Source organism: Larimichthys crocea, chromosome XXIII (genome assembly GCF_000972845.2).
Source record: "Larimichthys crocea isolate SSNF chromosome XXIII, L_crocea_2.0, whole genome shotgun sequence".
NCBI lineage: Eukaryota > Metazoa > Chordata > Actinopteri > Sciaenidae > Larimichthys > Larimichthys crocea.
In genome coordinates, this window is record NC_040033.1 from 21,114,045 (window position 1) to 21,130,249 (window position 16,205).

Sequence of the window (16,205 nt, forward strand, 5' to 3'; positions counted from 1 at the left end):
TGTGATGATAAATATTGAAATATTTATATTTAACATTTAATCTGTGTCTATTGTGGAAATGTATAATAATGTTTGAATTAAAATAGACGTGGGTTAAATGTGGGTAAGTATAAGGTCACACAGAGTATATTGCTTTTGAGTGTTGTGTAACTAGTGTGGATTATATTATCTGAAGTGCATAATAATCATTTAAAGATATTAAACTGTGTGATTATGTTGAACTATTGCTTTTAAGAATGTTGTATAACCAGCAGAGTGTTTTTGCAGATTACAGTTTGTGTCTGAGTGCAATCCCACGCCTGAGGTATGTGTGTGAGCACAACTAGAAACTGTTACAAAGCATCTGAATCTAGGCACAGAGTGTACCCAAGGACAACGGCTGCACCCAGCAGACTACCCTGTATGAAGATAATAACAAATATGTAACCGCTTGTGTGAATTAATAAAACTAGCTGGAGCCTGAGAGAGCTCAGAACTCAGCTGGGTGTGATGGTGAACAGACTGCGGAGTCTGTCAAAGCTGTGTTCTCCCTCTTGCAACAGGTGAAACTGGAGTACTTGTCTTTGTCTTCTTTAAACTCAATATCTCTCTGCTCTACATCAGGTCTACAGAATTCGGGGTGGTTTGAATCACCACAACAATTTGGGGGCTCGTCCGGGATCAACTGAAAAGTTGGATCAGACCTGATTGAAACATTAATTGGGTTTCATTGGGCTTAAGGACCAGGTACGAACGGACAAAGGACACGGGCCATGGCAACATAAAGGTAAGCAGAAACTTGATCTGCATTGACCACCACTAAATTGAAACGTGTCCTAAGTCTCAGTAGTAACTTGTCTATAAATTAAGAGATGTGAATTTGAGAAAACAAAGGCATCAAACTGTGATGTTTTAAAGAAAAAAAAAGAAAAAATAAAAAAAAAAAAAAAATCTGTGAGTTGAAGATAGCAAGACCAGTATTAGGAACCTGTGAGCATCTATTAACAAGACCAGAACTTTGTAAAATAAGCTGTGAGTCCTCTGGATAGCGAGACCAGTAATTAGCCAAAAAAACTGTGAGCGTCTATTGACAAGACCAGTGTCCTCGAGTGTGGCAACTCCCACAATATTCTGACGAGGTATTGTTTTAGCTGGGTTGGAAGCCCGGGGAGGTGAGGACCCCCGAAGTAGCCAAAGTCTGTGAGTTGAAGATAGCGAGACCAGTATTAGGAACCTGTGAGCATCTATTAACAAGACCAGTGTCCTCGAGTGTGGCAACTCCCACAATATTCTGACGAGGTATTGTTTTAGCTGGGTTGGAAGCCCGAGGAGAAAAAAACAACAAAAGATGCCAAAGTCTGTGAGTTGAAGATAGCGAGACCAGTATTAGGAACCTGTGAGCATCTATTAACAAGACCAGAACTTTGAGGTAAAATAAACTGTGAGTCCTCTGGATAGCAAGACCAGTAATTAGACAAAACCTGTGAGCGTCCATGACAAGACCAGTCTTAAAGTGTATTTGCTTGCTCTTTAAAACATCAAATGTCCTATATGTGTTGATTTTACATGTATTTGTACACACTTACATATAGTGCTAGAAAGTAGTACAATCACAGTGTGAATGGTGGAGGTTCTGAACGCTGAAACATAACTGCACTATCTAGGCAGTTGTGGATGTAAGTGAACAGTCATGACCACATGACTAATATATAAGGTCTGGTATCATGATTCAAGGCTAGTCGGCCAGACCTAGATAAAACATAACATAATCTTTGAGAAGCTAAAAACCCCCGCCGGGAGTTGTTCATAAATAAAGTACACTAGAACAACAAGATCGGAGTTAAAAGGTCCCAGTAAAAACTCAGAAGTAGAGTTGCACGATACCCACGGTATACACAGTACCCCGCGGTGCCAAATCATAACCGTCGCTACTATACTAGAAATTTTACACGACGGTACTACGGTGGATTACTATACTACCGGTGCCAGTCTCCGCTACATAGCGGCCGCCTCTGCTCTCCTCCCGGCTTCTCACTGCATGCTACTCCTTTGTAAACAAACCAACATGGAACCGCAACCTAACTCCACAGCTGCTGAATGATTGGCTGTTTGCCTGTTACTGGTGACGTCCAGGGATATGATAGGGTGTTCCGCACGCTGGGTCCCCCGTCTGTTAGCTGATTGGCTGTTCGTGTGTTTCTGCCGGCAAGTACGAACTCCGCAAAGACAGCTCGCTTCGATAGAAATTCGCTTCAAAACAAACAACAAGCTAAAGTTCTGTCTCACCAAGACGCGCACACGACTTAGAGTCAGAAACACGAGACAACACACTCACCATGGCGAAAGCACCGGGCCCGAGCCGCGAGTCTGCCGTGGCGTCTTCGTCAGTGGCAACACTAATTTTGCTTAAAAAAACAAACGTCGTTGTTTCAAACTAACTTGTACAAATACATTGCAGTTTTATAAAATAATAATAATAAAAAAAGGCGCAGTATCGTGATAATACCCGGAACCGCGATACTTTGTCTGGTATAGTGTCGTGGTTACTCATTTTAGTATCGTGACAACTCTACTCAGAAGCACGTCTGGAAACACAATACCTTAGTTTGAACGTCCATAATCACTCCTACAAAACCAGTCAATACACGCACACACAGGAAGAAGACAAATTTGGGGTAAAGCATGTATGTGAATGTGTATGACTGCTAGAGGAAAGTGAGTTGAAGCAACGGCACTGCCTGAAACCGGTCGGTGACAACGTAAAGCAGTGGTCTGTTGAAGTAGGCTCACTGGAATCTAGATTAAGATATTTTTGTGGTTGTGAATAGTACGACAAAAGATCAATGTACTTTTATTCAGAAACTCTATAGCACAAGTTTGGCTTGAAGACGAGACTCTGACAAAATGGACGGAGAGTTTGACAAGAAAACAGACGATGGGGGGTGGGACCCAGCAGCTCGTACAGACTGTGACTGAACAGCTGTTAGAGATGCAGCGTGCAGTGCACGGTAGTAAAGACACAGATGAGATCATGAAACAGATGAGAGAGGATGTGAGTAAGGTTGTATGTGTATGTTGGATGTGAGAAGGGAGAGACAGAAGTGATAAGGCGGTTAGGTAAGTTGTTGTGGAGCCGAAGCAAAAGCGCAGGAGAGGAACAGGAAAAGGCGAGACAGGAAGAGAGAAAGGGGGTGGTTTAAAAGGAGAAAGAATAGGGATGCGCAGCGCAATGCCGAAAAGAGAGAATAAGTGGTACAGAAGGAAGGAGGAGAAAGTAGGGGTAGGATTGAGATAACAGGGAGGTGGCAGGATCCTGAGAGGGAGAGATGAACCCTCTAGCTATAACCCGTTTGATTATAACTCCCACAGTAACTATGATGACATCCTGCGCCCCTCACACGCTATGACCACTAGATCTAAATCACAAGCTAATCAGAAACTTATGATGCCACTCATTCGTCCAGCAACTGAGACAAATATCGCCCTTTTGGTTAAGGTGATGTACAAGCCCTGGTTGTTTAATTACCTCCCATAAGTGAAGGAGGCACCCCGTGGCTTGCACAGCTTGATAGCCTGACCGCAGGACAGAGATCCTTAGGAGACTTCAAGGCAGTTATACCAGGTGCCTCACAGGAGCGACGTTAGGGAAATTGAGATAGACGCACAAACAAACCCACTAGGCGATGACACACCATTCACACGCGTCAGCACAGCAGTAGGCAGGGCCATGAGAGCTAAGTGTCCTCTCCCCAATGCAGCAGCCATGCCCAAGATAAAATGGGATCCTAAGCAAAATCCCAGAGAGTTTCTAGATAAGAGCAAAGACACATGGATTAAACGCCCAACAGGTAGGGACTCCAGACCTCTGTCCGGTGCCCCACTGGGCGCCACAGCCCCCACCTTGCAGCCCCACCACAGAGACGGACAGTATCCGAGGGGGAGGGGCGCATGGAGAGGGGGACGAGGAAGGGGTGGAAACGAAATGAGGTGGCGGCGTCACCTGGAGATCGTTGTCACCACTGTGGAGCTCAAGGCCATTGGCAAAGTGACTGCCCCCATAGAAACAGCAAGTGGATCCAGCTAACCCCTACCCGGCCGGAAGGGGGAGGGGACAGAATGGCCCGCCTTTACCCTACACCCCTGGCACCGCCCTATCCAACTGGAGGAGGAGGCGCCACCCAGATGCCAGTCACAGAATGGGACCGCTGGGAGGGGTGTGGAGACCAATATCAACAATGACACACCCCACAGAGAGGCCAAGACAGCATTAACCTGGCAGATCCAATGCTGTCAATGAAAGTAGGAGGACAGACTGTGAGACACTCGTATGTGCACTCCCCCACAATGCCACTAAACTTGTTAGGAAGAGACCTCCTGATAAAACTGGGAGCCTCTATCCTCTGTAGTCCGGATGGATTAAAGGTGACTCTACCTGATGGCACCATGTTCCACTGTAAAGGACCAGCCACTGGAGGGCAGTATCTACTCCAACCCATTGAAGAAACATATGCTGACATTTATTGGGGAATGCTCCAACCAGAAACTGTTCGAACACCCGGTGTGCTTTCTGCCTACCTACAGTGGAAGCCCTGGATCGTTGCTCTCGAGCCATGTGTCTCTTGCCCAGGGCGCAAATGTGGCCAGGACCGGCGCTGGGCTAAAGAGTTAGGAGGCATGGTAAAGCGAGCCCTGGGACAGCATTTATCACTCTCGAACAAGCATTAGCTTACGCAGCAGAGCTAGCCACGCCAAACTACCACCTGCCTTTCCACCTAGATGTCTCTGTAACAGAAAACTGCATGAATGGTATTCTGTTCCAGAGAAAAGGGGGAGATAGGATAATACTGATGTATATTAGTGTAATGCTAGACAATATGGAAAAAAGACACCCAGACTGCACACAACACGCGGCAGGGATAGCAAAGCTAATACAAAAACTGCACACATAGTCATGGGTCACCAGTTAAACGTCCTGACAACACATAGTGTGGTGGCTTACGTCAACTCAGAGACATTTACAGCTAGTGACGCAAAAAGCAGAAAGACTGGAAGGACAGAAATCAGCACAAAGAGGCAGAAGGAGTGGCAGTCATTGAAGCACTCAGACTAGGAGAAGGACAGGAAGTCAACATCTACACAGACTCAGCATACGCAGCCGAGAGCAGTGCATGTAGAGTTAGGGCAGTGGTGTGAGAGCAGGGTTTCTGACAGGCGGTAACAAACAAATCAGACATGAGACTGAGATGAAAGAATTGGCAGAAGCATTGTTGCTTCCCAAAAAAAGTAGCAGTCATAAAATGTAAAGGACCTAATACAGGCAGACAGAGTGACACAGGGAAACAACGCAGCCGACCAAGCAGCAAAAAAAGACAAGCAGGGTACATAGACAGGACAGAAAGACGGTACTTATGTGTTCAGAGACTTAGCTACAACCAGAAATCGACATGACCCGAGTAATCGAACTACAAAATAAGGCGTCTCCCCAAGACAAGTCACTGTGGAAAGCCAGGGGTGCACAGAGACAGACGGACTTGGAGAGGACCAGACGGCCGACCCATTTTACCTCCAGGACTAAGACAGCAGCCATGGAAGAAGCTCATGGGGTGGGACATGTAGGCGTAGCACAGATGATGAGAAATCTTGGTAACTGGTGGCATCCGTTTCTTAAAGACATGGCTCAGTACTTGATCAAAACCTGTGAACAATGTACAAAGTTTAATACCAGACCAACTATCAAACCAGAACTAGGAAGGTACCCCCTAGGGGCCAAACCCGGAAAAGAGATTATCATAGACTACACAGATATGATAGGCTCAGTCAGGGGTTACAGGTATGTACTGATGTGTGTAGACGCATACACAGGATGGCCAGAAGCTTGGCCAACAAAAAAGGAGGACAGTAAATCAGTAATAAAGTTCCTGGTAAATCAATATATCCCCAGACATGGCACCCATTTTAAGAACCAAGATCTCCAGAAGGTAGAGGCCATGTTGGGCCTCAAACACGCTTTTGGTACAGTATATCATCCCCGGACCACATTCCAGACCCTCTCTTGCTACATGTGATGATCAGAATCTAACCTCTAAAGCTTATTTTCACGAACTGCAGAGCTTGGTGTCAGCATTCTCCAACAGGTCACAAGCCAGCAGGAAGGAGGACAACATACTCCACCGCCAGAGGTAGAGTGGGTCCTGCTTAAGGTCATCAAGAGGAAGTGGTCGGAGCCAAGGTGGACAGGACCATTCTAGGTGACAGAGAGAACCTCCCACGCCGTCCGCCTGAGGGGAAAAGGAGACACCTGGTTCCATTGGAGCCAGTGCGCAGCAGCTGAGGAGCCACAGCGTTCCTTGAGCGAGATCCAGACGAATCTCCAAGAAAAGAGCACTGGTCGGCTGACTCAGAAACAGATCCCACCTCAACAAAGGGGCAATAATCCCCTGGTGGTGATCCTAGGCTCCAGGGCAGTCTACCCCTGGGGTCTGAAGAAAGAAGATCTTCAAGAGGCATCGTGTTCAGTTTTATTATTCATCCAACTATAACTTTTACTTTTTATCTTATATTACTCACCTATGTGTTATTAATCATCGTCGTACATTGCTAAAGAGTTGTGTTGATATAGCCATAAATAAGGTTGCAAACTCTCCTACCGCCTAGGACACAGAGATGAAAAAGGTTCTATCAACCAGAAGGTTTTGCTTGCTTATATTTTACTCAACTTCATTTTTATTAACCGTAAACAAAGTGTTTGGTTTGATACAAATGCATAACCAATTTCCTTCCCCATTAGTAGTGGTTTTGATTGTTATCTCTATTGTAATTGTGTCTATCATCCTCTGGATTTACTGTGAGCTCCCCACCCAAAATTGTAGATCTCCATGCAAAAAGGGGGACACTCACAGTAAAATGTTAGATCCAGGAAAACAACATGTAAATTGATCTCTTTTGGAGAGATCAAAAGGGGGAACGAAGTTTTCCCAAAACAAAAAGGTGATCTTTTAGCAAAGATCAAAAGGGGGAATTGTGGAAATGTATAATAATGTTTGAATTAAAATAGACGTGTGTTAAATGTATCTGGGTAAGTATAAGGTCACACAGAGTATATTGCTTTTGAGTGTTGTGTAACTAGTGTGGATTATATTATCTGAAGTGCATAATAATCATTTAAAGATATTAAACTGTGTGATTATGTTGAACTATTGCTTTTAAGAATGTTGTATAACCAGCAGAGTGTTTTTGCAGAAGTTGCAGTTTGTGTCTGAGTGCAAACCTACGCCTGAGGTCTGTGTGTGAGCACAACTAGAAACTGTTACAAAGCATCTGAATCTAGGCGCAGAGTGTACCCAAGGACACGATGGTCCGAGAAAAGAGCACACACACACACACAGGCATCAGCTGTACCCAGCAGACTACCCTGTATGAAGATAATAACAAATATGTAACCGTTTGTGTGAATTAATAAAACTAGCTGGAGCCTGAGAGAGCTCAGAACTCAGCTGGGTGTGATGGTGAACAGACTGTGGAGTCTGACAAAGCTGTGTTCTCTCTCTTGCAACAGGTGAAACTGGAGTACTTGTCTTTGTCTTCTTTAAACTCAATATCTCTCTGCTCTACATCAGGTCTACAGAATTCGGGGTGGTTTGAATCACCACAACACTATAATAACCAGGGGCCTCATGTACGAATACTTGCGTGGATTTCCTACTAAAACTTGCCGTACCCCAGAACCCAGAAACTGTCACGCACAAAAAATTTCAGATGTATCAAAGTGTGCATTCGCATGGATCCAAGCACGTTTCTTTTGTACATCCCAATCAACGTGGAATTGAGCGCACGTGCAACTCCTCCCTGTCCACGCCCCTATTTACATATGCAAATCTATTTAAATAGGCCCTGGACCTGAGATTCATCTTTTCGCCCGATCAGATAACGCGATGAACAAAGGAAAGAAAATGAATTTTACAGAGTCTGAGCTAAAGATTCTAGTGAATGAAGTGGAGATTCTGTTTGGTACCCTGTCAACAGGGATAAATATTACCAAAAAAAGACGTGAGTGGGAGCGTGTGTGTGAGGCTGTAAATGCCGTGGGATCCGAGCAGCGCACACACAGGTGTGGAAAGGTGTGGCGCTGTGGCTGACATTTTACGCCCGCTTTTACTGACAAGAATACTGAACACAGGGAGACAATCAGGGCTTGTTAGAAAGCTCTGCAGCTCTAATTTCACAAGCAGAAAATAAAGAAAACCAAAAACATGATATTTGAATGCGCACATGCCCAAATGTGCATTGGCACACTGGCACGGCTTCTGGGTAAGAGTTTATTCATTTAATTGTCCCGTATGTACATACGGGACAATTAAACAAATAGAAGCCACCCATCGCGCACCGTGCCAGCCTCCAGCCTGTTCCCAACCATGCTGTTAGTCATATTGAATGAGTCGTGCGTTGAACCAGGCCACCTTGCCACGATGTTAGTTAGCTGCATTCGCGCATCACATATGATTTGAACATTGATGGAATGAAAATGTTTCCTACTTAGATAAACAGCTCCTGCTGGAATACCCCTGTTGCCAGGAACCCCAGCGTAGTCAGCACAACCCCGAGCTACTCGCCGGCCCCGTTGCGCTCTCGGGCCGGCCGCAGCTCTGCACACAACCCCAGTAACACTGGCCTTGGTAACCGAAATCGGCTTATGAGCCAATTATCATGGTTTGCAAGTAAATCCTCGCGTTCCTTAAATCGCTCACGTTTGCAAGGTCCTCTAACAACGCTAACGCTGCCATTGTTAATACCATTTTTCTTAATCACATTACGCATGCTTTTATATCCACCCATATAACTGCAAACATGTGGGTGTGTTAATTGTTCATAAGTGTGTCTCTGATGTGCACATCACTCTGATGACTACTTGTTTTCACATTATTAACAGTTTCCCAGCGTCACCTCTAAGTGTCGCCAAAGGAACAACGGCTGTAGAAACGTGCGTACGACAGCTATGAAATTGGCGTGGGGCAATCACATTTCTACGATTGTTTCATGTTTGATACATTTGAACGTGAGCGTGGGAAAGGACGTACGCCACTTTTTTGTGCATACGCATGCTTTGTACATGAGGCCCCGGATCCTGAAATGTAGATGTGACATGAGGGTTTTCTGAATAAAGAGCATTACACGTGAACATATATGCATACATATATACACACACACGCATATATATATCTATATATCTATATATGCGTGTGTGTGTGTTGTGTGTATGTATGTACACGTAAGTGCTCTTTATTCAGAAAGCCCTCATGTCACATCTACATTTCAGGATCTGGTTATTATAGACACAGATTAAATGTTAAATATAAATATTTCAATATTTATCATCACAGTAACAGTGTTACACACATTAGTAGCTGTAAACACTCAGCATTAGAAAAATACATACGTTGGTTTGGTGCTTACATAAGGAGTAAACATTTATAATCATCACTTTAAAAGTTACATACGTTGTTTTTGGTGCCTGTTTGTTTCCCAGATATATTAGTGTGTGTGTGAATGGGTGTATAAGAGACATTAACTTAAAGAACTTTGTAGAAAGGCGCTTTATGAAGTTCAGTCCATTTCCTTGTATTAGTTTACGGGCAGATCTGCCCGAACCAATATGGCGGCGCCGTTTACGTACGATTCAGCGCTCAATGCGGCGTCTATGTATATATGTCTATGGCTGTGTCCGAAATCACTCCCTAACCACTATATAGTGCACTATATAGTGACCACGCCATTTTGTAGTGGTGTCCGAATGTTTAGTGTCCACTATATAGTGCACTGCATGTATCCCACAATTCACCGCGAAATGTAGTGAACATCCGATGGTCACTAACCGAAGCAAGATATCCCATCATGCATTGCCAGAAGTTCTCTGGGCGCGGAAAGGAAATAAATTGAAATAAAAAAGTAAATAAAAAGTAAATAATTGAATTATTGATAAAACACAAACAGCCAGACTGACAGTAGATGGCATTTCTATAGCGCTACATGAGTTTTCTAAAATAACGGTGTATGTTTTTTCGGCAGATGGATGAGAGGATGAGGATGATGCTTAAATAGAAAACAAAACACGAAAATAAAACATACAGGACAGTAATCAAAAGACTCTAATTTAATAAAAATGCAGTAGTAAATGGACAAGAATTATGTGAGACGACATTAATGTGGTACGTTTTAATTGTCCGACAGCAATGACGTAATTACCGGCGCCAAGAGAAGTGTCCGAAAGTGTCCGAACATTTTTTCTGTTGAGCTCACTATATAGTCCACTACATTTATTTCCCTATGTAGGGAGTAGGGAATGAGTGAGTGATTTCGGACACAGCCTATGTATATGTCTATGCGTGCGCGCGTCTGGGCGAGACAGAACTTTAGCTTGTTGTTTGTTCTGAAGCGAGTTTGTGCTTGCTGGCAGAAACACACGAACAGCCAATCAGCTAACAGACGGGCGGACCCAGTGTGTAACAGTAACAGGCAAACAGCCAATCATTCAGCAGCTGTGTAGTTCGGTTGCGGTTCCACGTTGGTTTGTTTACAAGGGAGTAGCATGCAGTGAGAAGCCAGGAGGAGAGCAGAGGTGGCCACTATGTAGCGGAAACTGGCACTGGTGGCACCTACTATACTAGAAATTCTACACGACGGTACTACCGTGGATTACTATACTACCGGTGCAGGTGATTTAAATTACTACCTCTACGCCCAGGTGACACCCACACACACCTAACCCCTCCTACAGGTGACTGAGTGACAGGCATGCAACCCAGAATACATCCCTTGCTCCCACAAATGTCATTTATCTATACAGTCATCATAGTCTTGCTGCATCTCTGGCGGTAATGACAACCAGTGCATCTCCACTGAGACAGGTAGGAAGTATGTCCATCTGCACAGGCTTTAATTGCAAGCTCTAATCTAGTTTTATAGATTGGAAAAATGTTATTTGTCCTTACCATCTCCATGGAAATAGGACAGTAATTCACTCTAGTGAACCACAGTATTTGCTGTGTCTCATTCGTTGAGTAGTCATTATCATTGGGAGTCATTCTCTGTCACATATTAAATATATGTAACCCGTCGCCATTGTATGTCTCTGTTGGGTCCCGAGTTGGAAAGCAGACGCAGGATTCAGGACTGAATCTCTAAATCTTTACTTGGCAACTGTGGTGACAAACAGAAACACACAGAAATCGTGAGCGGTGTGTGAGCTAGAAAAGGCTTTTTAACTTATTAAATGTTACAACAAAGTAATTAATTTTGCACAGTAAAATTAAATTACAAAAAAAACACAAATTGGTCCTTTAAACAGGTTAGTTTCTGCTTTCAATGCTTCAGTATTTTGTGCAGCAGGAAACACAAAAATGAATGGCATCTGTAATTCTGCTTTTAAAAAAAATAGATTAAACAATTAGGCAAGCAAACTTAATATGGTAACCAGAAAAGCCACATTTCACTACCTCAGTTTAACATTTAAATCCAAATGGACTAATATCACATTTGGCAGGCATCTGTATAATTTAGCATCAACAGCGTGTACAGGGCAGACCCAGAGATGAACTCTCAAAACACTATAGGGGATTATCACACTTCCGGGTTTATTGGGCAGAAGTAATGATTGTTGTGCATACGCACTTCCTGTTAGTTCACAACAACAATGGCGGAAGCAACTTCACGGTGTCACTGCTCGGTGCCCCTTTGCAAATCGAACAAACAAAGACAACCGTATTTTAGTTTTCACTCATTCCCGAGTGAAAACGGTTTAAGGAAGAAATGGGTGAGAGCTATTCGCCGGGATGAAGGGCCAAGTTTTAACATTATGCGAGGCAGTACGTTCGTATGTAGCCGTCACTTCGGCGAAGATGACTACACTGCAGGCACTGCTAGCAGGCTAGCCACGGCTGATATTGCCGTACGAAAACGTTTGAAAGTCGGAGCCGTGCCCTCTCGTTTTGAGTGGAATAGTTGGGGGGACATTTCGAGGCGAGAGTCAGTTTACATGAGAGCGTCAACTCGCTTAGGCCAAGACGTTCGCCCAGCCCTTCCCACTGAGGACCCAACAAGCGAGGATGAAGTGGAGGATATGGCCGTGTCGGCTGTGAGGAAAGAACACGACTACGATTCGGCTCCTCAGCCAGGTATGCACAAGTGTTTATTTTTGTGAGTGTGTGTTATGTTGTCGTTGACACACATCCATTTATAGATTTTGCAAATCATTTAATTGTCGTCCTAGCAATACTACAATGTAAAAGGTAATAGTCAAGTAGGCTTATTGTAAGAAGTAATGGCAACTATTGTAAGTAATGGTAAAGCAATTTCTCTTCAAGGAATAATAAAGTATTTTGATTTGTGTTATGCCACGGGAAATATATTTTGGAAAAGGGGGTTTTATTTTGACAGTCATTTCTGAGACTTTGGTATGATGTAACTTCCCGTTCCTGGAAGTAGCTAGTTTTCAGCTGTTCAAGGTGAAGGACACATGTCAGCTCAGCTCCTCTGAAACTGTATCTGTCCATTTGGTGTGGCATTGCCAGTAAGTACATTTGAGTTGATTTACCTGCAGAAAGAAGTGGTTAATAAAGATTAATAGTTTAGTTGATCTTTTTATGGAAAAAAGTTAATTCATGTGTGCAGTATATGTACTGGAAATGGTTCATGACTCAGCTAAATGTTAGCTATTCTTTTGTGTCAATTACCATAGACCTAACTAGCATGGAAGCTAAGCTAAGTATAACATCCACTGCTCGACCTTTGAGGGAAAGGACGCGAGGACATCCATCAACATAAGAGTCAGTCCGATGAATTGCAAACATATGTGGCCGAAGTCCTGTTTCTCTCCCTTGGGCTGATCTTCTCAAACCATAGGTTGCGACTGCCGGTGACGGGCTGTTCTCCCAACACGTGAACTGTCATTGGCGGTAATCCAAACTCATTCTCAGGTGTTGTCCTTGAACCACAGGAAGCTATATTACATCCCTGTTGTTCCTCCTCACAAAGAAACAATAGAAACATCTGTTGATGTCTTGCGGTCCACTGCTACGGGTCTTTCCAGAACCGGAGAAGCACTCCGAGAGGCCTATTGTTGAGGTTTGGGACCCTGAAGCAAGAGACGCATTCAGGAGGACACTGCCTCAAAGCTAGCGCTTGAGTCGCAACGACCCGGATCTTCCCGGGCTTCTGGGGAATGGTAGACACCCCGACGATAGGAAGGTACCAAGCTTTTTCCCATCCTCTAAAGATGGTGCCACTCTTGCATGGGTTATCCCAAATTCCCTGCATGAACTCTATGAAGTCTTCTTTCTCGGTTGGGTCGCCTCCGGAAGTTGCGTGCGTGACACAAGCGTTCGTGCAACCGCTTGTGTGTAGGGAGTGGCTTCCTTTGGGTCCGAAATGGCAGTGGGCTACCCAAACTTCCGCTGTCATCCCTGACAACCCCTTTGTCCATTAGCCTGTAGGCACGCAGATCATCAATAGATGGTGCTAGTTGATTGTCCTTTGTCAGATCTTCGAGAAGACCTGTTTCTGCCCAGGCGGTCTTCTTGTCGCACCATAGCATATGACCAAGTGCTATCTTGCTTGAAGCTCTGGACTCAAGTTACCGTCTTTGACTGTTGAACAACATTCAGACAGGATCCATGCAGCTTGGACGGCCATTTTCCATGAAGCATGTCCTTGATGTGTTCACTGTTCTTGGAGAAGTGAGGCCACTCAAAACAGACATCGCCAACATCCACCACCCAAGGTTCAGTTTCTGGGCAACGGGTGCGCTTGGTGGGCCATTGTATTGCTTGAAGCACTTTGTGGACCTGTAGTATGTCCCGTCCTAACAGCAGCAAACTCGTGCTGAGTCCATCCAAGCGTTATCCTATCCAGCTATGCCTTGCATTGTGGCTGTGGTGGTATGCTGCGCTGCGAGTGGGAATTTCTGCGCTACTGTTTAGGGACATTGTTACTACTCTGCAGAGTGGGCGAAGCGGAAATACTCATTCTCCTGTGCAGTGGCTCGACACATAGCCCCATGGGCCCTCCTTCCTGTGACCTTCGTGCTCCATGCACATGTTCTTGAGGATGTATGGGCAGTGGGCCCTTCAATGGGGACGCGTCCACCAGCCAACTCGTCGTGGCTAAGGCAACGTTGCTTGTCTCATCCGCTCCAGCACTCACGTCCTCTTCTCTCTGTGTTGCGATGCCTCCTGGGTATACGTGTCAACTGACATCTTTGAACAGACTTGCCTATGAAGCCCTGACCACACACCTGTGTGCACATGGTTGTTGCTGTTGAGCTTGATGCATCATCAGGCTGTTCAGACACTCTTTTGACTCCCCGCCATAGTCTTTGTAGGGGCTCTGCACCTTTGGTCCCTTTGGAGTAGGCCCTGGATGCGTGCGGCAAGATGTTTCTCACTGTTGCATTCTGCACATTTTATGGGAACATCACAGTTCTTGGCCATGTGTGAGACAGCAGCGGAAGCACACACTGTTGTCCTTCAGGAACTTCTTCCTGTCCTCGAGCAGCATAGCTCTGAAGCTCTTGCATTTTCTCAATGGATGGGGTCTCTCTGTGTATCGGGGTGTATGTTGGTCCTCTATTGGTTTGTCCTAGTTTTCTGTTGTTTCCTTGGAAACGTTGGTTTTTGTGAACTGTGACTTGGTTTTTGATATCAGGTTTCCTGTTTTTTCCTTTTTCAAGGTAGGTGCTGCGGAGCTGCAGGCGTTGAACTTGGGTCATTTCTTGCCTTGGCCTCCCTCCTAATGAAGTCAGAGAACACAACAAATGTGGAAATGCAACCCTTTCTCTTCCTATATTTGATCCATATGTCATCCATTTCTCTTGTAAAAGAATGGCAACTTTTCCACCATGGGACCGACTCCTCTTGCTGTGTCCAGGTATGCAGCCCTGGAGGTGCTGTCTTGTTTTGCGGCTTCAAGTTCTAGCACCAAGTCTGCCAGCTCACTAGCCTGGAGTTGTCTCGGTTGGATACTTCTTGGAAAGTATCCAGTTTGCGAACAGTGCCTCTCAATGGCTTCTGGAGCTCCATGTCGTTCCCCAGCCGGCCATATCAAGAGAGAGCAGCAGAGGGGGTGGCCGATACTAACCGATTCACCTGCGGCTAATTGACTGGACTCAGGGCCAGCCATTAATGAGAAGGCAACTTCCCATTGGCTGAGAGATCCAAAACCCTGTAACACGCTGGTGGAATGTTGACCCAGCTGGAGGAGCCAGCGCAAGCGACCAGCCCACTGTAACCAGCGGACTCGGCAGGAACAGCTAGACGAAATGGCCAACAGCGGGGGGCGAGGGTGGAGTGAGTAAGAACTAACTCCACTGCGGGGGAGAGGCGGGCCCATGTGGGGTGGAAACGAGGGGGGGCGGACAAGGGCTGCGCGGTCGTAGAGCAACAGGGCTGCAATGAGGGGCATGGCTGGAGGCTGAGGCGTGCTGGTCCCATCGTCGTGAAGGGGCCGGTTGTGTCTGAGTAGAAGCACTGTGCCTAGAATGTGCTTGGTTGGGCAGGTAGCCGTGGTGATTGAGGAGTTAAATCAGATCCTTCTTCTAACTGGCTATCTTGTACATGAGTGTGCTTAGCAACAATTCGCTGACCTTTCTCGCGCATCTGTTCCTTCGGTAATGACTCAAAATCTGCCAAGCTACCACGAGAAGCTTCCTTCAGCAGCAGCGGCTTCCATGACGAGTGCTTAGCAATAGCTGCATCTACATCTCTCTCTTGATTGAGTGCATCCACTCAGCTTCTAGGCGAGCTTTTTTGATTTTTAGCTCCTAGGCTGCCTCTAGCCTTAGCTGCTTCGCATCTGCCCCTGCCTGCGCAGCTGCCATGCTAATAGAGCTGAAGCCGTGAGCCTTTGGTTCTGTGAGAGCTGGATAGCTGGGATCTAACTCCAACTCTGTTCATCAGTGTCCTTTAGTTGCACTTCCTGCGCAGAAAGCTCTCGCTTAACCTCTTTATCTTCATCCATCTTCTGATGAGAGGCTGCCATTTTACTGTACTGTTCTTAAAGCCAACAGCCAGCTAAACTCATTCTTCAACAAATCCCCCAAGGAAGAGCAGGTCTTGAGTTAGCGAGGTTTATTGAAAAGAAGGTAAAAACTGAAACAAATACAAATAAGCAGGTAAGTATAAAATAATTAGGTAAGTATCGAAATATCTACATAATAGGTAAAACAGGTAGGTAACTAA

General features: G+C 45.2%; 1 long non-coding RNA gene across 1 annotated transcript; it reads right to left on the minus strand.

The window, feature by feature from the left end:
* Window positions 1-899: 899 nt before the first annotated feature.
* On the minus strand, window positions 900-1,663 carry LOC113744445 (uncharacterized). Its single transcript, XR_003461531.1, has 2 exons — window positions 1,374-1,663; window positions 900-1,213 (listed from the first exon to the last, which is right to left on the minus strand). It is a non-coding gene; the product is annotated as an uncharacterized LOC113744445 (long non-coding RNA).
* Between the last annotated feature and the right edge of the window lie 14,542 nt (window positions 1,664-16,205).